A 24,584-nucleotide genomic window follows, 5' to 3' on the forward strand; every position below is an offset into this window, starting at 1 on the left:
GGTTCCAGGATCTTTGAGTTTGGGTGGGACAATTTGCTGAAAAACTAAGCTAGCCTCTCAGTCAGGTAGAATTTCCTAAGTATCTGTGCCTTAGATTTTCATTTTTATGTGTACAGGTCTTTTAGAAAGTTTGCATAGGTCAGAACTTACTTAATAGCATCAAGAAAGGGTAAGTTTATCTGGACCTATTTAAATAGTTCCAGCATTTCAATCAATTTTATACCCTTCTTGTCGAGAGGCAGAGGAGATTCTAAAGCACCGGAGAATGGAGCCTTAGGTGCAGATGCTGAGGCAGTAGGTTCTTCTCTATCTACAGATTTTTTCTTTTCTGGCTCGATCGATTTTGATGGTTTTGGTTCTCGAGTTATCTCAGACTAGTTTATGGTTTTTCTATTTCTAAGGGTCATGACAGATTTGGCATGTTCGAAAAAAATCTCTAGGCCAGTGGAGCTCTCAGCCATGTACTGTCCTTTTGGATTACTGATGGCATGATTGGATAATTTACCTTTCTCCCTCCTACTGAAAGCTATTGCTAGCTGACCTATCTAGGTCTCTAGCTTTGCTATTGATTGTGTATGGGAGTAAAGGAGTTGGATGTTCATTTTTAGTCCTTCAAGTACTTGCAGCGCCTTTTCTTCGAAAGTCGAGCTATGGGTACTCGGGGTGGGTTGAGGAGGGTTCTGATATTATGGCTGGGGTGGATGCCTATAAGTCACATCCAGATAACTGATCTTTATTGCATCGGGGGAACCACTGATTGTAGTTTCTATGAGAAATTAGGATGGTTCCTCCATCTTGGGTTGTACGTACTAGAATAGGAGTTGTTCGTGCTAGATTAGAGGTTGTTCCCTGGTCTATGAGTAGTTTGGGCCTAATGGATTGCTCTTGTACATATTCAAGAAACTGTGGTGCAGCTGGACACTCGCTCACAAAGTGAGTGGGGCTCGAACATAATGCACATATATCTTGCATCTGATTAGATGGAAAAGAGGAATGTCCTATACTTAATAATCGATCTAACTTTTGGGACAATTCATCTATCTTATGAGGGATATTTATGAAGTTTTCTACTTCATAAATTTCACACCTCTTTGGGTTTAATATGGGTTTATCTCTAGTAAAGGCAGACATATGATATAATGAATTTTTACTTAAAGTTTTAAACTGTTGTCATGTCTCATTCTCATTTTGAGCATGAATGTCCCATTGCATGATGCATCGATCATTTGTCGATGTCTTTTAGATAGTCTATCGTAAAAACATTGGATTAACTGCCACTTGGGTATAGCATGGTGAGGATATTTTTTAATGAAGTCTTTTAACCTCTCTCATGTTTTACGAAATATTTCTCCATCTCATTAAAAAAAATTAGTTTTGACTTTTTTTATTTGACTAATTTTTTTATAAAAAATATTTCTTGAGAAACTTCCCTTGGAGCTAGTCCCAGGTTGATATAGTCATGAAATCAAAGTATGTAGCCAGTATTTAGCTTTGTCCTTAAGTGAGAAAGGAAATACTTTCAATCTAAGGGCATCATCAGAGTTGTGAATCTTGATAGTTGAGCAGATCTCAAGAAATTTGTCAAGATGTTTATAAGAGTCCTCATTATTAAATCCATAAAATAAAATAAGAGTAATATTTAGATTATACTAGACTTAATTTCATATTGGATGGCCTCTACAAGGGGTATTTGAATACAAAGAGAGTAGATGTATGTGGAAGGAGTAAAGTACTCCTTCAACTGCCTAGGTAAATTATTTTCCTGATTTCGGCCCATGTTTCTACGTTATTGGCTCTAAAGGTTCTTTCTATTTTTAGATCAAAAGGTTGGATTTCTGATCGTAATAATTTTCGACCAAGCATACACCTTACAATTATATCTTAGAGCAAACACAAAAAAATTTAATTTTTATAAGATTGTTTATATTTTTTTTTTAATTTTTCAAACACTTAAGCAAACTTCTATTCTAGATTGTCCTATATCTTGACAGCCCCTGACTGTCAAGGCTATCTTGGAGCCCTCCAAGTCAAAAACCAACTAGCTAACTAGTTAGATAAAGATAAGATCGATGGAAGGTTCTCTATACTTTCATAATGGATCTAATTAAGTAACCATCTTTTTTCGGGATGTAACCCTGAACTCCTTTCCTAGACACTAGTCAACTAGCCAATCCTACCCTGGTCCAACTCTTCCAGATGCCTTGTACTAACGAGCTCGAACACCTTAGTGGTCAACATCTAATTAGTTTTAAATTAGGCTTTGGTATGCAAGACGAAGATTGTGGTTTATGGGCTAAAGAAGAGTGATGAAATTCTCACCTTATTTGATAATGGATTAATACCCTTAAGGTTAATTATAGAGATGAGATGCAACAAACCAAGATGTCCAAGCTTCATGATTAGCACCCAGTTAAGACTAAATTAAATTAATTTATTTTTTTTTAGATTTTATGGTTAGGTCTCTAATTTCTTAAATAGCTTATGAGGTGTCAATGTAGAAAATTTTTTTGTTGATTTTGTAGGAATGTAAGTTTGACTAAATAAACTAGATAAGTTAGAAAGTACTAAAAACTAAAAATATAAGGATAAAAGGTAGTAAGCAAATACAGCAAATAATTTTTTTTTCTGATTTTTTTTTGAAACTCAAAAGTAACTATGCCACGATCTCCGACAACGATGCCAAAATTTGATTGCTTGTCACGAGACGGTCAAAAATAAATTACTAACTTACTACTATATAGATAGTGCAAGTCAGGTTCGTATCCACAGCAATCGTAGCTGAGTTACATTCAAGTACTAGAATTAAAAAAGAACTAAAATTGATTGATCTACTAAAATAATGTTAACAAAAATAATGTAAATCAAATGCTAACAAAAAATATATCAAAAATTAGAGAAATATCTTGAGATTTCGTTTGATTACCTGGCAAACAGTTAATACCCTCTTATTATGTAATGAATCTATATGCCACCTATCAAGATATAACCTGTCTGATGAGAGCATGGCCTGTATCCATTGGATCATGATTCATTCTTCTGGAGTATAAGCTAGTCAAGATGAAATGCATACAAGGTGAGAAGAAATTGTATTTAAAAATAATTTACCTCAAGAGTACGAACTGTATCCGTAGATCACGACTCATCCCAAGAGTATAGATTATTCTAAATATGATTTCAGATAAAAAAAATATAAATAAATTAAAAATAGATTTTTTATTTCATAGAAAAGAGAGGTACAAAAGATAAATCAAAAATATTACTGCTTATTACGAGCACTTCAGAAATTTTTCAAGATAGAAAAGCTTAGCCAGCCATGAAACTCTTGCTCGTTGACATCTTGGGGCTGAGGAGACTCTTGGGCAGCAGCTGGAAGATAGTTGATAGCAGTAGAAGGAGGAATGATGGTGCTAAGAAAAAAGAACTTTGATGTGGAGAAGGATGGTAAAGGCATGGAGAAGGATGGTGGAGAGGAAGAATAGACAGAAATATGAAAGCAAAAATGGTTTCTAGGTGGAGAAGGGTGGTGGAGGCATGGAAATGGATGGTGATCGGGTCGAAGGATCCCCTCATTTGATTTTCATTTCTCTCTTTAAATAGGGCTTCAAATCGCATCTTAGATGCATTTGTTTCTGCATCGCATTGCTTCTTTGTTCCGTGTCTCAGGTATGTCCACGTCTCAACTCATTTAAAGTTTAAATTGCATGGTCGCTGTACATCCGCATGACTGCCGTACGTTTGAACTGCACCAAAGATCGTCTCATCAGTGTTCAAACCACATCGTGCTTGTCCTTTCTCTTGTGCATGAACCCGTTTGCTCACGAACCCATGCTCCAGCACCATTCAAATCTCATTCAAAAAGATGCCACGTCAGTCCCTGCAAGCTTCCTCCCACTCCAATATCAAAAAGAAACAAATGCTTTTGCTCAATGCCGTGCATGTCCTTGCAAAGGCAAGCGGGTTTCACGCTCGTGCGCAAAGGCAAGCCCCTCTAGCCTTCGCGCCAGCACACGTGCGCGCCCCCTGCTCCACATGATCGTGCTACCTTCCATGGGTCACGTGGATTCCCAAAGGCCCACAGATCATCAGCTGCTCGCCCAAATGCCTAGTGTCCCTCCATGCGCATGATACATTTCTTTAATCCTGTAGTTTGAATTGCTGATTGGTCCACTATTCTTGAAATAATCATAAGAAACATCAAATTCTAAATAATAAATAATAATTATCAAAAATTTTAAAGCTTTTATGTTATATTAATGTATTGATCACCTCTTCATCCAGCTCCTCTAAGTTGCTCCGTCCTCAACACTACAAGAATATTCTTTATTAGCGACGGCTATTAGCGATGGCAAATCAGCCATCGTAATAGAGATATTTATCGATGAATAATTACGATAAAAAAGAATACTATCGTTAAAAGGTCGAAGATATATTAGTAATAGACAATTTTATTATTAGCGACGGCAAAGCCGTCCCTATAACTCTTAAATTTTAAATATTTATTTATTTAATTTTAATTAGTGATTAGCAATAGCTTTAGCGATGCAGCACTCGCCATCACTAATACACAGCCCTAAAACCCCCCATTTCCAATCAATTTTTTTACCACTGCTCCATCGCATTCTCCTTTCTTCCCCCCACCTCTGGTCCTCCTTCTTCCACCGTCATACCATCGAAACTTTATCGGAGCCCCCATCCCCATGCCTTAGTCCCCGTACTATGGTCTTCATGCCGGATCTGCCGTCCCCATGCCCCCACCTCCCCCTTCTTCCTTGCCTCCCTAGTTCTTCTCCCGCTAAGCCGTCAGAAGCCTGCCGGAGCCCTTGTCCCCATGCCGTTGTCACTGCATCGGTCCGTCGTTCTCATATTGGATCCGCCATCTCCTACATCGAATCCACCATCTCTCAAGAGGATCCATCATCCATGCATCGGATCCACCATCCCCGTGCCCTTGCCATCCTCCCTCACCATTCCCTCCTTTTCTTTTCATCCTCTAATGAGTATTAGCAACGACGGCGGTGACGGTGAAGGAGCTGTGCCACATGCCATTCTCTCCTCTTTCAATTTTTTATATTTGAATTTAAATTTATAATATTTATTTAAATTAATGATGTTGGAATTTAATTTATGCATGGGAAGCACATCCCGGCCCTCCCCATTTACAATACTGCTCAATATTTTGGAACCCTTAGAGTAGGATTTGTCTAAATGCTCTGTTGGGATGGTTGGGGGTACTGCCTCCATGGATGGCCCAGCTCAACCCATCGGCACAGGATGCATGACCTGGCTACTTTGGGCAACAGTCCTTAGTGCACGGGTCGCACGGCCCGATCGTCCTGTGGTTGAAGCCTGTGTGTGTAGGATGTACATCCGGACACTCTCTATTTGGAATGTTGCTCGATACTTTGGAAACCTCATAGTGGAATTTGCCTGGATGCCCTGCTGGGATGCTAGGGGTACCTCTGCAGTTGCCCAAGCTCGGTCCATCGGTATGGGATTTGCGATCCAGCTATCTTGGATGGCAGTCCCTAGTGTATAGGGCATGCAGCCTAGTCGTTTGATGCGCTCCAAATCCGCATGCACGGGATGCATGTCCCGACCCTCTTTATTTGCAATGCTGCTCAATACTTTGGAACCCCCTAATTTAAAAATTTTAAAAATATTGTATTGCATAGAATTATAGACTTATTTTTTGATTAATGTACATATTCTATGGCATCCGTACATTTATATATTTGTATACTGATGGAAGAATTATGTACATTGGTCAATTGATTGTCTAGTATGGACAGTTTGAGAAATACAAATAATTCTATAGGTCATTACAGTAATCAAACGGTATGTTTAGGATTTGAGAGAAATTTTGGACAGCAGTTTCTTTTAGTTCTCCTTATATATCTTAAGCTGTGTGGGGAGAACTAAGAGAAAATATTGTCAAAATTTTTTTCACCCCCTATTGCATATCATTTGATTACTGTAATTAATCTATAGAATTAATATAATTTTTGAATGGGACAGGACCTTCTTTATCTATTAGTTGATGGTAGGATGCATTTATTATACAGGCCTTTCGAAATGATAAAATAATTATTTGGCAATGACTTTGTATTTATATATGCAGAATCTTTAGGTAGCGTGCCATGGATCATAGTTGGATGGACTGTCGAATTATCGATGGGATAATTTTTACTGAATATAAGGAGGGCATAGAGTACTTTTGTGATTATACTTTTGAAAATATGGCACTCTTACATCAAGAATGGGCTCATTGCCCTTGAAGAGATGTGGTAATAGAGAAATGCTTGATAGGGATACAATGATTGTCCATTTATATAGGAGTAGATTTATGCCCAACTTCAAACATTGGTATCTGCATGGAAAGACATGGGAGACAATTGCAAGGGTTACAAGTGAGCAAAACAGGGATACAGATAGAATGATAGACATGGCTATAGATGCGGCTAGTCTTAAATTTAACTGAAATATAGAGGATGATCCAGAAGTTAGTAATGATGATTTTTATTGTATGCTGAGAGATGCTAATGAACCACTATGATCGAGATATAAAACACACACTGTATTATCAGCTACATCAAAGTTATTGAACTTAAAAGTCGAGTTTAATATGACGGTCAATTAATATGATAGGATGATAGTAATCGTAAAGAAAATGCTTCTGAAGAATGAGAAGCTTGTTCGAAGCTTCTATGCTTCAAAGAAAATGGTGAAAGGGTTAGGCAAGAAATACGAGAAGATAGATGCATATCATAATGATTACATACTTTTCTATAAGGAGGACCAACTGAAGAGCTCATGTGACGTAAGCGATAAAAGTTGATTTAAGTCGAGATGAGAGGATAGGAATTAAAAGGACATACCATACAAGATTCTTCGATACCTTTTCCTCACTCCTAGGCTTTAAAGACTATTTGTCCAAGAGTACTATCGGACAGATGAGATTGCACAAAGAAGAGATTCATAAGCACTCTAATATGATAAGTCATCCATCAGACAGTGAGTCATGAAAAAACTTTGATGCTTGCCACCCTTTATTTGCTCAGAAATCATACAATGTCTGATTGGGTCCATCTATCGATGGGTTTACACCGTTCAGTCATGCAGCGGCTCCTTATTCATATTGGTTAGTCTTTATTACTCCAATTAGTAAGTGACCATTGTCATTTCATATATTCTAATTTTTTTTAATTAGTTCTTTTTATAACATACAGGACATGCAAGGGGACGAATCCATACCTAAGAAGCTAAGACCATTAGATTACAGACCAACAAAATATATGACATATTATAATAACTATAACATAAATAGTTCTAAATTTTATGCCCATTAATATGGATATCATAAGCATACAATGAACAGCAGTGTGTGTATAAAAGGTAGCTGATAGGAAGAGACGGAGAGTGACTGCTATGGAATCCTCGAAGAAGTGATCAAGTTGACCTACCTTGGAGGTAATAGTATTATTCTATTTAAGTACCGATGGTATAATAATGATAATTGTATGAAGGTTGATCCATGGCACAGACTTATTGAAATCAAACATAGATCAAAAGCATATGTCAATGATTCCTTTATGCTGGTTTAACAAGCTGTTTAAGTATATTATACTCCTTTTCCATCAAGGAAGAGAGGAAGAAAAGATTAATGAGCTGTATGCAAAATTAAGTCTCAAGCCATTCATTACGAACTCGAAGAAGAAGAAGAGCCCAATTTATCAGAATGCTTTCAGGAGGATGAAACATTAGGAGTTTATCAGCTTTTAATAGATGCAGAGTTGGATGCTCCAGGAATTCTCGTACATCATGGCCAATATGAGGAGATAGATCATACTGAGTTTATTTTAAAAGACAATCCGATTCAAGAAGAAGAAGAAGAGGAAGAAGAATCCGAAGGATACCAAATATCTGAAGAAGCCAATGAGTAGTAGTAAGTATATCAATCATCTAAAGAAAAGAGAAGATCTCAAGGATAAAGGAGTTGACTCTAGCATGCTGGAGAGGACTGGCATGCAGTGGAGTCGATCCCAAGCAAGGGGATAGCATAACGGCTAGTTTTCCTTATCTTTATGGTATGCCTCTTTTATTTGCTTTTCATACTTGCCTTGTATCATTTTAATTTTGTATTGCTTATCATAATTGTATAATTAATCCATGAATCTATGTATTCTTATTTTCAGAGATTACATGATGTATACGTCTAGAGGATGGAACCATGCTAGTTGAGGAGAGAGCTCTCAAGAAGAGAGCTCTCGTTGGGCTAGCTCAACCCACATCACATGGTAAACTCTAACACTTTAAAAAAAAAAATTTAGATTATTTTATCCTCTATTATCTAATATAATATTTTTTATTATGTTTTACTACTTTCAGGTTCGGAAGACGTGGGGTCACCATTGATCCCATAGTCATACGGAGTAGCGGTCAGCACAGTCTTAGCACTATGGTAGAAAACCCATCCAGCTCATAGCACCTCCAATGCGGTCGAAGGATAGAGAGCTCATTTACGTTTAGAGCTATATATAAGTATTAGATCTTCGAAGAATATGTTTAAAGTTTAATCATTTTAAAATCAATATTTATTATTCAAAATTAATTTTTCAAGATATTTAAAGAGCCTGAGGTGTCCCGTGTGGTTACTGGGATCATCCGATGATGGATACCAGGGTTGGTGAATGAGTTCTTCAGTTGGCCATTGGGGGCTCATGACGCAGCTTGGGAGATGTTCCTAATGAGCCAAAGGTATTTAATTTTTAGATTCACGGTACGTTTATATTCTATTTATTAGTGCATGCTTGCTTCTAATTGTAGGAGTACTACTGATTCGAGACTCCTCAAGATGAGGAGGCTAGCCGTCAGACCTTCGAAAAGGTGGCTACATGCAGGCTTTGGGATGGACTGTACAACCTCGGACAGTTCGTTATAGAGTTCTTCATTTCAAGTCACCATCGGACTGAAAGTCTTTCATAGATCACTAGATGTTGGGGGATATATGTAAGATCTTTTGTGACCAGTGGAGTAGTGAGGACTACCCTGACAGACAGCAGAGGGCCTGATAGAATTAGACTACCTAGCAGTATCCGATCAAGCACACTGGTAGCTCCGTTGGCACACATGTTATAGCAATAGATTGATAAAAATTCTAAACTTATATTAATCTCATATTAATTGATCATATGTATATTTTTATTAACTTAGTTTTATTATTTACTTATTGTAGACACGGCAACTGGATCATGTACTAAAACAGTTGCAGTTGTGGGAGGCTACACACCAGTCTAGAAGGATCGATAATTACTTATATTCTAGGTCCAGACAAATCACGATAACTTAAAACATTAATTATTAAGCTTTTATATGTCCACTATTACAAAAAAAAGTCTATAGTAACAGTCAAAACTATTATAAAAAATATAAAAAATTATTAATAAAATCTATACTAATGGTTGGTAAACTGCGGTAATAGGTGGCATCAGTGAAAACTATTATTATCTATTGCCACGATTTTGGTAAGCATTGATATAAGCAAGTTTATGCTAATATGATTATAACTATCACTGTAGATACAATCAAAATTAAATATTTTTTAAAAATAATCTATATTTATAAGTATATATATTTTTTATAAATTAATAATAAATATTTTTATAATCAAATATTATCTTTTTAATTTTAATTAATCATCTATATAAAGAATCGAACATAAGACCTATTGGATGATTACATAATACTTAACCACCATGATAATATTAAGTTATAATATAAAGTTATGGTTTATTGTACTTATTCAAAATTTATTCATATTATAAAGTATATTTATTTTAAATATATTATGATATGTTAATTTTAATAATTAATTATCTTCATAAAAAAATTAATTTTCATTTTTTTCAAAGAAAATTAAAAAATAAGTAATTTTATTTTATTCTTCATAATATTTTAAAAATATTATTATTTAAAATATTTTAAAATATAAATAATTTTAACATATTTCAGTAATCATAAATATTTTTTTCTAATTTTGCTTAAAAATAGATAATTTATTATTCTTCTTATTTACTCTATAAATAAATAATGATATTTAATATATAATATCTTAAAATCTTATATTATATAATTTATATAAGTAATTCTTAAATTTTTTTTATATTTTTTTATATAAATTAGATTGGATTGATTAAATTTATTTTCATACATATTTTTTAGTAATTATATCATAGATCATTATTTGGTTATGATATTATGCATTCAATATTGATAGTGAATTTCATATCAAAAATTATTTTTTATTTAATTATTAAACTATCTAGACTCATATAGTTGAAATTATATTAATTTTAAAATTTATTAAATATATAAAATATCTTTTTCTATCAAGTTTAAATACATATTTAGTAATTAAATATTATCATCACAAAAAAATCCAAATTAGTTTGCAAATATACTAATTTATCATAAAAATAATTTATAAATAATTAATAATAAAAAATATTAATTATATAATGATATATAGAGGATAAAATTTATTTCATTGATAAATAATTAATATTTAAATTATAAATATTATCAATTAGATTCTATTTAACTATAAAATATTATTCTTATATGATACCATCATAACATTATAAATTTTAGTAATATCTATAAATTACCATCATAAAATTATAGATTTTTTATTATAATTTTTAAAATTATTACAATAGAATATAATTTTTTATGATATTTGTAAGATACCGTCGCTATATAATAACTTTTAATAACATTCCTGACAAAATGCTATAATATTATATATCTTTTATGATATTTTTTAAAATTATCATTAAAGAATATTTATAGTAACATTCTTTTGTGAGCGTTACTATAACTTCGTCACAATAAATTATTTTTGTTGTGGTGATATTGATATGTATACTAGCACTACTAAATTTTTAAACCGTATAGGTGGATTATGCAAAGTACGTCATAGTGCAGCATAGTGAGGACCTATCCTCTTAATCCCTCCTTGACCTCGAAGGATGGCTCAAAGCCACAGGAGGGTTAAGAGGAGCTGGATCACTGGGTTCGAACATAGCTTTGACCATCCAGCAACTCGTCGATCTTCAAAATCCTCCTTTTAGGCCTCGACAATCTAGACGTGGGGTGATGCACATGTCAAGGAGACCATACAGAGGCTTTTTTATCAGCGATCTCAAAGCTTTCGGGATACCATTTGTGAGACCATTGTTGAGATTCTTTGGAATCTATATCTATACGATCAGTTGACCTTATTGTCACAGCCATCACAGTAGGTAAGTCAAGCAATATTAATAAATTTTTTTACTTGTTTTAAATTTTTATATTTAGAAACTTTACATAGTTAGGCTTGAATCGGGAGAAAAAAATCTAGGGGTTTAAAGTCAATCTACCCATCTAATGGATCGGTTGGAGGTGTAGATACGTCCGTATCATCGAATGAAATGTATAAAAATAATTCATTCAAAAATCAGAGGAGTATATTAAAATATATCCCTCAGTGTCGGTTTAGGCTTCAAGTGGGAGGAAGGAGATATCCAGTGAAGGAAAAAGGTCGATTCATGAATAGAGACCAAGAAGCATCTAAAAAATTTTTCTATAATAAGCTAATAAAGAATTTATCTTTTACCTAATTCACAATAAAATAGGGATCAAATTCTCAAAGGATTCTGAATCCAAAGCCTCACAAAAGTTTGAATGTACAAACCCTCTACTCGCACGCACATCAGGCTTCGCAGGAAAGCAAAATGAAGCCACAGTTTTTCATACCTTCTCAAGGCAGCAAATAGGGGAGGAAGAAGAGCCTTGGTGTGATGCCTCATGCTTGACAGTTGGGATGCCAAGGGCCTTCAAGCCAAGGAAAGTGGGATGCCCAAACTCCATGCCAAAGGAGAGGGACTGGTTCCCTCTCTTGCACGCCTCTCTCTCTCTTTCTTATCTTAGCACACAATTCAATTGTTATTCTTGGATGGTTAGAGGTCCTCCCTATTTATAGATGATTTTTTATGACCCAATAGACTAGAAATCTTAGTTTAAATCAGCTTTGAATTAATATTTCCCTTATCTAACTAGGAATCCTATTTAAAATAGGATAGGTGCCTAACTAGGCACCCTCATGCACCCATGCCTACACCTAAGTGTGGGGCTGCAACAACTAGCACCTCATCCCCTTTAGATCAGCCATGAGGAGAGAGAGTCCCAACAAAAGTGGACTCTAAAGATCCAATCCAAATATGGATCAATTTGAATTCAATTCGAATCTGATTCGATCCAATTTCGAATAGACTGTCAATCCCAAATTATTTAAGATTTAGAACCAAGTCTAACTTAGATTTTCAATCTAATTAAATCAAATTTAATTTGAAATTAATTAGCACTTAAAATTAATCTCTCATAGACTTTTGGATCATTGATCAAATCTTATTCATCCCCGAAATTAAACCTGAACCTCATGTCTAGTGCTAGCTAAATATAGTCAACTATTTAATCCCATATGACCCATAACTTAATTCTCAATCAAATGAATCTATTTATTCAATCAAGTCATGTACTTTCCAATTGAACATATAGACTGAAGCGAAAATTTAGTGCAGGGGCAAAATGGTAATTTTAAAACTTTTTTAAAATTACTATTTTACAGTGAAATTATTAATTAATCTCATTAATTAATACTAATTAACCCTATACTAGGATCTAAATATGATACAACAGCATGCATTTAAATTTGAAATTCAAATTTGAATCAGTAAACATTTTACAGTGCTGTGTTCAGAACACATCACCTTTTGTGGGTAGTCGATCACCGCAATCTGATCACCGTCGGAAGGTTTTGATCATCACGTCACAGCCACATAAATGTCTGGCCTCTGCAGATCATCCACACGAAGCTCCCGTTTGATCAGCTCCTCACGAATGCTAGTTCGTGATTTCACCCTTTTGATGGCAGATATTGATCGAACTCCTTTGATCGATGTGTGCTGACTTCTCAGATGCTCCAGATCATCTGCACAGTTGCTTGAGAGGCTGATAGATCTCTTCCTGAAATTTGGTGGACTCACGACACTCGTGGCACACCAATCTCACTTCCCGAACCCTAGGTAGAAACCCTAGGGTACACACCAAAAACCCTACGCCCAATTTTCTCTCTTTTCTTTCTTTTTCTCTCGAAAGGTTTTGGACCTTCACCTTACGCAAAAACCTTCCTCACGCCCCAAAGTTTCTCTCCTAAATTTTCTACGCACGTCCCACCTTTCTCCTCTTTTTAAAACAATGTCGAACGTGTCTTATCCCTGTGAGAGGATAAAGACAAGAGGTTACACATTTGAATTCAAATCAAATTTGAATTCAAACGAAAACCAACTTATCCCTATCCTTTTGGATGTGAGAAGAGAAGGGGCGTGGCTCTTTGTGTGTGGAAAATGTTTTACAAGAAACCTTTTCTCGTGTAAGTAATGTGGCGCACAAAATGGATAAGGATGAAAGGGCAAGTGATAAGTTATCCATTTAAATTCAAACATGCTTTGAATTTGAATGGCTAACTAATTATTTTATCCATCCATATGACGCACAAATGAGGGCGTGGGGAAGAGTTTTGCATGAGAAAAATTTCACGAGAAGTTTCTTCTCGTGAATTCAAATGGGTGCAAGGAAGTTGGGTGTCGTAGGGAATTTAAAACAAGGTGGTTTGATTCAAATTGAGCCAACCTAGTTTAAAATAGGTCAAGCACAATTAGACCAGATTAAACCCAACATAATTAGGCTTAATTAGGCTCAATAAAATCCTAATCAAATCAAGAATTAACTAAACCTAACCCCTGATCAAATCAGAGACTAAACCACCTTAGCGATTAGATCAACATTTAACCTAATCGGGTCAATCCAAACTGAATCCAATTCAATTGGACTTGATCCAAAAATAATTACTCAATCAAATTGAGTTAATTAGCGATCAAATCACTAATTAAATCTCTCATAAATATTGAGTCCAAATCCGATGGACAATCAGGTATCAGAGACCATCGATATGAAACCCTGATCAAAGAATTCAAATTTCAAATTCAAAATTTGAAATTCAAAATTTTGACCCCGGTATCCAAAATGTGTGGAACTCATGATCAGAGAATCCTAATTCTCAATCATAGAGTTTTAGACAGATAAGACTCATAATCAGCCATCAGATCAGAAAGGAACCTCTAATGTGTGTGACCCCACAGGTTCGAACCTAAACTCGTAGTACAGGAACCAATTTCTGTACTAATCGAAGTGACCATCTAGCAATGGTACCCGACGATCGGATAGATCGAATAATCGTAATCGCAACATTCAGAACCTATGTGAATATGATTACCGTATAATTCATCCCTTTTGACCCCTGTGTTTAGGACGACTCAGGGTTAAACTGTCAACCCTGATGATATCATCCGAATCGTGCTCAACTCAATTAGTCCTGTGACTCCTCACTAGGACTACCCTAGTCAAGGTTTTGCTAAATTGAAACACGACTGTATACAGCTCCTAAACTGGAGTGGTCAATCCCATCTTGACACACGCACCGACAAGTCAAGTACTTGACTACACCCAGCAACCTTCCGTCACTGAATTAGAAATTCAGGTAGTCCAGTGCCTAAGTGCAGTGAGTTGCTTGCAAGTCACCGTGGCGGTCTCAGGTCGGAGGGACATTTATATCCATATCCCATCGGAGCAAATCTTGACAGTAGAAATAGCTCCGGAGTTGGTCACGTTCAGTGCAGATGTACCATTACATCTCACCTGTATGCCATACCAGTGTCTCCACACTCTTTGGTTATGAGGACAACTAACCCATATGGCACATAATGACCTATGCTCGATAAACGTTGTCGTCCTTGGTAACAACGTATCATTTGATCGCGAACATGTTTAAGGACTAAGCGACAAATCCTCCTTTGTCGAGTCTAAATAGTCCTAAGGACTTCACCACAACACAGGAGTTCATTAGAAGATGAAACATTTGTGATGAAAAAATACCAAAATAATTTTTATTTATTTATAATTCATGTACTAATACAAAAAAGAGCACAACCGTCAACAGGCTGACGATTGGCTTTGGGACACTATTCTAGACTTATATCAATTCTTTCCTATGTCGTTTGACTTTGTGTGTGACTCCATAGGTTCGAACACTAAGCTAGTAGCATAGAAACTATTTTCTGTACTAATCAAAGTTACCATCTAGCAACGGTTCTCAACGTCTGGATAGGTCGAATATTTGTAAGACAATATTCAAGATCCTATGCGTATGGTTACCGCATAATTCATCCCTTTAACCTTGAATGCTCTAGGACGATCTAGAGTTAGACTGTCAACCCTAAAAGATCATCCTCATTGTATTCCAACCTTTCAAATTCATCACATGGATTACCCTGGCTAAAGTTTTACTAAATTAAAATACAGTGATGCATCAACTCTTATAATCTGGAGGGATCAATTCTATCTTGATCCACACACAGACTTTACAAATACTTGACTGTATCCAGTAACCTTCTGTCATTGTATTATAAATATGGATAGTCCGACACCAAAGCACAGTGAGTTACTTGTAAGTCACTATGGTGATCTCAAGTTTAAGGGATACTTTTGCCCATATGCTTCGTGAGCTACCCTTGACAGCAGAGCACTCAGTAGGTGAGTCACTTGTTTAATGATAATGTACTTTTACATCTCACCTATATGCCATACCAGTATCTCCACACTCCTTGGTTAAGAGGATAAGCAATCTATATGGTACACAATGACCTTCACTCGATAAACATCATCGTCCTTTAATGATATATCATTTGGTCGTAAATATGTTTAAGAACTATTCGATAAATCCTTCTTTATCAATTACTTTATAGTTCTAAAGACTTCATCACAACACAAGAGTTCTAACCAAGAAGATGTAACTTTGTGATGAAAAATACTAAAATAATTTTTATTCAATGATAAATAATTCATATACATATTACAAAATGAGTGCAATCGTCAAAATAATTAGCTTTAGGATATATTTTTCAATAACTCCTACTTGAACTAAAGTCAATCAGAGCAGTATCTTATACTCATCTTCCACTTATGATCATCGAACTCTTTGATCCTAAGAGTTTTAGTGAAAGGGTTGGCTATATTCTTCTTTTCATTGATCTTCTGAAACTCGATGTCACTTCGATCTATAATCTTACGTACAAGATGATAGCAATGCAAAATATATTTGGTACGTTGGTGTGACTTTGATTCTTTCGCTTGAGCTATGGCACCAGTGCTGTCATAGTACAGCAGAATAGGACTATCAATAGAGGATGTTACTTCAAGCTCGGTGATGAACTTCCATAACCACACTACTTTCTTTGCAACATCGAATGTAGCAATGTATTTTACTTCGCATATAGAATCAACCACAGTATGTTGCTTGGAACTCTTCCAGTATATTCTTCCTCTATTTAAGATAAATACATAGTCCAACACGCTTCTATGTCATTATGGTCTGATTGAAAATTAAAATCAGTATATCCCATAAGTTTCAAATCAGTGTCTCCATAGATAAGTCATTGGTCCTTAGTATTTCTCAAATACTTAAAGATTATCTTCACAACCTTTCAATAATTTTCATCTGGATCAGACTGATACCTACTCACTATCCCTAGTAAATAGGCTATATCCGATCTCGTACACGTCATGACATATATGATAAATTTCACGGTCGAAGCATATGGGATCCTACTTATATGCTCCCTCTCCTGAGGGGTTGTTAGACAATCCTTCTTGGAGAGAGTAATCCCATGATCTATCAGAAGATAACTTTTCTTAAAATTCTCTATATTGAATCGTTTCAACATGATCTCATAATCTCATAATCTAAATAATCTCATAATCTCATAACTGTAGAAAAGCAGTTTTGACATCCATTTGTCAGATCTCATAATCTAAATATGCTGCTATCGCAAGCATACATAATCCAGATGGACTTGAGCATTACCACAAATAAGAACATCTCGTCATAGTCAATACCATAATGCTGACAGTAACCTTTGGCAACTAGACAAGTTTTATAGGTCTCCATCTTTTCATCTGCTTTTCTTTTCTATTTGAAAATCCACTTATACCCTATGAGTTTTATCCCTTCGGGTGGATCAACTAGTGTCTATACACTACTGACTCCATGAACTCCATTTCGAATTTCATGGCCTCAAGCCACTTCTAAGAGTTAGACCTTTGCATGGCTTTCATATAGGAGATTGGATCCTCATCCTTCTCATCTAGTTTGATAAGATCACCATCCCAGACTAAGAAATCATAGTATCTATCTAGTTGATGTGGTACTCTATCGGATCTTCTTAATTGTATCTCTATAGACTTCGAATTTGATTCTCCAATCAAATCCGACTCTGTGTGTGTCGGTTCTTCTGCCTCATGAACTTCATCAAGTTCAATTTTACTGGCATTAGTTCCTTCTTCAAGGAACTTCTTTTTCAAAAAGACTGTCTTATTGCTAATGAACACCTTTTGTTCTTCAGCGAGGTAGAAGTAGTATTCTTTAGTTTCCTTTAGATACCCTACGAACAAGTATTTATCGAACTTTAGTCCACGCTTATCTATGTTTAAATGCTTGACATAAGTTGGACATCCCCAAATCCAAAGGTGTGAAAGCACCAACCTACACCCTATCCATATCTCATATGGAGTTATAGATAGACTTGCTCGGAACCTTATTTAGAATATAGCAAGCAGTTTCAAGAGCATATCCCCATAAAGAGATTGGCAGATTAGCAAATCCTATAATAAACCAAACTATGTCTAACAGGATTCGATTCCTCCATTCAAACATCCCATTATGTTGTGGTATTTCAGGAGGGATCCACTGAGAGAGAATCTCATTCTCCTCTAGATATGTCAGAAAATCACTGGTGAGGTATTCACCTTCTCAGTCTGGCCGAAGAGTTTTAATACTTTTTTCAGTCTTTTTTTTTTTTACTTCACTATGGAATCGTTTAAACATTTCAAATGATTTGAATTTATGCTTCATAAGGTAGACGTATCCATACCTCGATAAGTTGTCTGTAAATATAATAAAATAATAGTATCCTCCTCTGGCAGCTATATTCATGGATCCACATACATCACTATATATTAGACATAAAATATTACTAGCTCGTTCATTTTTTTTCTTAAAAAGTGACTTGATTATCTTACCAAGTAGATAGGATTCACAGTTCGATAATGATTCACAATCATTAATTCTAAGGACACCCTTCTTGATTAATCTGTCTATCCTGTTCTTATTCACATGACCTAGCCTATAACACCAAAGTAGGAATCACTGATATTATCTATCCTATGATGTTTGTTTGATATATACATTATACTAACAGACTGTGATAATATATATATATATGATGTTTAATTATCCATGCATAATTATAGTATCATTCATAATGATATCATAAAAATCATCCTTTATTAAAAATTTGAAATCAAATTTGGCCAAAAGGCCTATAGAGATGACATTCATAAAAAAAGAAGGATAATAATGACACTCATCTAACATGATACTATTAGACTTGAAAATAAATAGTTCTTAAAACTAGAACTAGAACAAAGCTTCCATCTCCAATATTCAGGAACCGCTCACCTTCTCTAAATTTTTTACTGACTTACAATTTTTGTAATAAATTATAAATATTAATTAGACTTTTGATATCTAATATCCAGATAGTAGTATCACAGATAGAGAAATTACAAGGAGTTATCATATAAGTACTTTACGAAGTAACCGATTACTTGATTCTCTTGTTCTTAGACCTGTTCGGATCAAGAAAAGCTATATAAGTCAGATAATTTATTTTTCAATGATCCAACTTCTTATAAAAGAAGCATTCTGCCTGATTTTTATCGATTTTCAATTTTTTACTCTATTTTGACTTGAGATCGATGGTATGATTTTTCTGCACCTTCTACTTAATTTTTTTCTCTCTTAGAGAATTGACAATCTATAGACGAACCTCCCACTACATTCACTGGCTCCTTCTGGAGCTGATGGTTCTTCTCGAATGCAGTAATCCTAGCAAATCATGATAGTTTACTGCAGGTTTGGTCATTCTATAAGTTCTTGACTGTATCCAGTAGCCTTCCGTCACTACATTAGAAATGTAAATAGTCTGGCATCAAAGCATAGTCAGTTGTTTGCAAGTCACTATAGTGATCTTAGGTCTGAGGATACTTGTCCATATGCTTTGCAAGCTACTCTTGATAGCAGCATGCTTAGCAGGTAAGTCACTTGTTCAGTGATGATGTACTCCTATATCTCATCTTTATGCCATACCAGTATCTCCAAACTCCTTGATTAAGAGGACAACCAACCCATATGGCACACAACGACCTTGATTTGATAAACATCATCATTTTTTAATGACATATCAATTGATCATGAATATGTTTAAGAACTATATGATAAATTCTCCTCTATCGATTACTTCATAGTTTTAAAGACTTCATCATAATATAAGAGTTCTAGCAAGGAAGATGTAACTTTGTGATGAAAGATGCCAAAATAACTTTTATTCATTGATTAATAATTCATATATATATTATAAAATGAGCACAATCGTCCATACGATTGGCTTTAGGACACACATTTTCTAACATAGATGAGAGACCTAATGACGACTTTGCACCTGCTTGTGAACAGTGGGTCGGATTTAACTAAAGAGTATGATCAATAACTATTAGGTGAGCTCATATAACTTAGAGACCAAGTTGCTGCAACATACTTAGAGAAGCATCTGGACAAAAAATTCTCCATGCATCGATATGCATGTTACTAATAACTGTTAGGTGAGGTGCATGATATCAATGGGACTGCAGTATCCACTAGAAATTTAGTTGTCGCGTTAGAATTTTTACTTTCCATTTGAAGAGTGGAGGGATTTGAAAAAATAATAGGAGTCTTTGTTTGCTTTTTAAAGTCTCTAAAGTAAATATAAATTTAAATTATATAAGTCTAACTTGAAACTCTACTCTCACAATTAAACTATGTCAGCTTCAAACCCTCTAGCTTGCATCCTTGAGTCCAATCGTTTGATCGAAACCAATTTTAAAGACTAGCTAAGAAACTTTAAGATTATCCTGACTTCTAAAAAATTAGGCCATATATTTGATCAGGAACCTCTAGTGTTACCAAACTATCCTACTGCGAAGCAAAGAATTACATATGAAAAGTAGATGGATAAAGACAGTCAGGTTAAGTGCTATGTGCTGGCTTTCATGTCAAACGAGTTGCAAAGCCAGCATGAGTATATGGTCACTACTAGGGTTATGATCACTCACCTACAAGAGTTGTGTGGTGAGCATAGCCGCACAGTACGCTTTGAAGTATCCAAGAGACTCTTCAATTTCAAGATACGCGAAGGACAGTCAGTCTATGAGTACCGTATGATAGTGATCAAGGATATTGAGGAGTTTGGAAAGCTCAGGCTTGATATACAAAAGGACTTATTGATGGATTTGATCCTTCAATCCCTTATGAGTTCATATAGTCAATTTATTATAAATTTTTATATGAACAAATTGGATTACATTATACCCAAACTAGTCAACATGTTGGTCACTGTTGAGAGAACCTTGAAGAGTTCAAGGGGCACTATTCTTACTGTGGAGCAGACTTCTTCATCTAAGAGAAAATCTGATTGGAGAAGAAGAGTAAATCCATGAATAAGTAGAAGAAAGAGAGCAAGCCAAAGAAGAATATTTCGAAGAAGGCTGAAGCAAAGGGAAAGTGTTTCCATCGTGATGCTGAAGGCCACTGTAGGAGAAACTATTCACTCTATCTAGAGAGCCTGAAGACCAAAAAGGATGACAAACCTTCAGAAGGTATGCTCGTTATTAAATCTAACCTTATAATTTTTTTTACTTCTAGTTGGATATTGGACTCTGTTCGAGTGCTCATATATATATATATATATATATATATATATATATATATATATATACTTCAATGCATGATTTAATAGAAAGTAGGAGATTGAGAGAAGATGACATAATTCTTCAGGTTGGTAATAGCGCAAAAGTTACTGCATAAGTCATTGACACTTATCCTCTTCGAATACCATTAGAATTTAGATTAAATTTGAAAGACTATTATTTTGTTTCTATAGTTAGTTAGAATTTGATTTCTACATCTGTGCTAACACAGGATGATTTTGATTTTAATAAAAATTTTATTTTATTTATTTATAAAATAAATTAGTTGCACATGATCTTTTAATTGATAATCTTTATCACTTGCATGTTGATGTGAATATAAATTTAAACGAGCAAGTAGGGAGTACTGTAAGTCAAAAGAGATCCAGATATGATATTAACCAAAAGTACTTGTGACATCATAGACTCGATCATATTGGAGAGGACAGGATAAACAAACTAAAAAAGAATGGGATCCTTGGCTCTTTTGATTCAAAATGTATCTAACTTGTGAATCTTGTCTTCAAAAAAAAATGATAAAGTTACCCTTCGTGAGACATGAGGAAAGGGCCATCAAGTTACTTGCCCTGGTACACACTGATGTGTATGGACCATTTGATATATAGATCAGGGATGCTTATATCTATTTCATCATCTTTATCGATGATCTGTCATAGTATGGATATGTGTATCTAATGAAATACAAGTCTGAAGCCTTTGAAAAGTTCAAAAAATTTAAAAATAAAGTAGAAAAATAAATAGATAAATCCATTAAGGTTTTTCGATCAGATCGAGAAAGTGAATATCTTAGTCAAAAATTTTTGAAATATCTTAAGGACAACGGTATAATCTCTCAATGGACTTCTTTTAAAATACCTCAGCTCAATGAAATATTCGAAAGGAAGAATAGAACCCTATTAGATATGGTCAGATCCATAATGAGCTTCACTGATTTATCCTTATAACTTTGGAGACATACCTTATTAACTATACTTTACTTATTGAATAGAGTTCCATCAAAATTCGTTCCTACCATACCATATGAGATATGATATGGTAAGAAGCTGAGTCTAGGTTATCTTAAGACTTGAGGATGTTCGGCCCATATTAAAAGACAGATGGCTAATAAATTAGAGGATAGAACTGTAATAGCTCATTTTATTGGGTATCTAAAAGAATCAATGGGATACTACTTCTACTTTCCACAAGATCACAATATGATTGTAAGTCAAAACGTTGTATTTCTAGAAAAATAGTTTATCTAGGATGGTGGCAGTGGAAGGTTAGTTAAGCTTAAAGAGAAGATCTCTAAAAAGCAAAGAGCTATGGATCCTCAGAAATCTATTATTCATGAGCTAGAAGTTGATGTTCCTCCACCACCTCATAGATCTAGTAGGGTCTCTCGACCTCCTAAAAAGTATATGGATATGCTTATGGAGGAAGTAAAGAAAATATTCTTTATGGGAGATAAGGGTCATATTGATGATCCTAATATCTTTGATGAGACGATGTCTGACATTGATTTCAAAAAATAGTTAGATACAATGAAGTCAGAAATTAACTCAATGCACTCGAACCATGGATCTTAGTGGATCCATCCGAACGTATAGTATCCATTGGGTATAAATAGATCTATAAAAGAAAAATAGGTGCATATGATAAGGTAGAGATCTATAAAGCTAGACTTATGGCAAAAAATTATAGTCAGCGTAAAGGTATTGATTATCAAAAAACTTTTTCATCCATAGTCATGCTGAAATCCATCTACACTCTACTTGCTGTTGCAGCTTATTATGATTATGAAATCTGACAGATGAATGTGAAAACTATCTTCCTAAATGGATATCTTGAGGAAGATACCTATATGGAGTAGTCTTTGAGTTTTACATCTGGTGATGGTGATCACCGAGTCTGCAAGCTGCAAAAATTCATATATAGATTAAAGCAAGCTTCTCAGAGTTGAAATTTTTATTTTGATGAAGCAATCAAATCATTTGATTTCATCAAGAGTGAAGAGAAACTTTGTATATACAAGAGGGTCAGTGGGAGCGTAATAATATTTTTTATATTGTACATGGATGATATTCTCCTCATTGGGAATGATATTTTCATACTGATCTCGATCAAATGATGATTGTCCAAAGAATTCTCCATGAAAGACCTAGGAGAAGCATCATATATTCTTGAAATAAAGGTCTATAGAGATAGATTTAAAAGAATGCTAGGCCTGTCACAAAAGCTGTACATAGAGAAAGTACTGAAGAGGTTCAACATGAAAAACTCTAAAAGAGAACTCTTACCTCTTAGACATAGTATTTGTCTTTTCAAGACAATATGTCTGATCATATCTGAGAAAGTTCAGCACATGAGTAGGATTCTTTATACCTCGACTATAGGGAGCCTCGTGTATGCCATACTGTGCACTCAACCTGATATTGCCCCTGCTGTGAGTGTCACGAGCAGGTATCAGTTGAATCCAAACGAGGAGTACTGGATAGCTGCGAAGAACATCTTTAAGTACTTAAGAAGAACTAAGGATTTGTTCTTGATCTTTAGAGGAGATTCTAAGTTATGAGTTGAGGGATATACTGATTTAGACTTTATGCCTAATCATGATGATAGAAAATCTATATCAGGATGTGTTTGCATATAATAATGGCGTAGTCTACTGAAAGAGTTTCAAGCAATCTATCATAGCGGATTCGACCACAAAAGTTGAATATATCGCTGCTTCAGATGCTACAAAGGAAGACTTTTGGTTCAAAAAATTCATCGTGGAGCTTGGGATAATGACATCATATGTCATACCACTTTACTACGACAACAATAAAGCCATAGCACTTGCTAAGGAGTCGAGGTCTCATCAGAAATCAAAGCACATCGAGCGGCGGCTCCATATCATACATGACTATCTTAAAAAAAATATATTGATGTACGAAGAGTAGACTCTGCAGACAATATTGTAGAACCATTGACAAAGCAATTGAGTCAGCCAAAGGTGGAAGTCCACCTCGAGAAGATGGGACTTAGATTAGTGGCCAATTGACTTTAGTCTAAGTGAGAGATTGTTAGATGTATATCCTAGAAGTCAATACGGCTGACATATTGTAATAAATTTAAGATATAATTTTATACTTAATACATTGATTTGATCAATAAAAAGATAAAATTTTATTTTTATTCAAGTATGATATGTCATTGAACCATCCATAAAATTAATACTTCGATATATATTCTCAAAGTATTGAGAATTAGAGGTATGTATAATTAATTTTTAAATACTTTTGATCATAATATCATCATAAGGATGGTGATTGATTTGGATAGACTGACACATAAATCACTTCTTTCGAGATAGATGAGTCTCTGATCTACAGTATAAAGATACTGAACGATGAGTATGAATAGTTATTAGAGAATAACTAGTACTGAACGTGACCATACGAGAGATCACTTAGATTTTTACTTGATCATCAGTAATCATCTCGATGCTGTAGTTATGTGAATGATTTTTTGATCTATGATGGTACGATTGCTTGCAGTGAGACTGCTGGAGTTTGATTAACACATAAACATGACCTCGATGA

General features: G+C 34.8%; 2 pseudogenes; both read left to right on the forward strand.

The window, feature by feature from the left end:
• The window catches only part of LOC140859152 (aspartate--tRNA ligase 1, cytoplasmic-like), a 201,548-nt pseudogene that overhangs the window by 141,849 nt on the left and 35,115 nt on the right, over nucleotides 1-24,584 (forward strand).
• LOC114914401 (small nucleolar RNA R71) lies at nucleotides 1,285-1,382 on the forward strand (annotated as a pseudogene).

Source organism: Elaeis guineensis, chromosome 7 (genome assembly GCF_000442705.2).
Source record: "Elaeis guineensis isolate ETL-2024a chromosome 7, EG11, whole genome shotgun sequence".
Taxonomy (NCBI): domain Eukaryota; kingdom Viridiplantae; phylum Streptophyta; class Magnoliopsida; order Arecales; family Arecaceae; genus Elaeis; species Elaeis guineensis.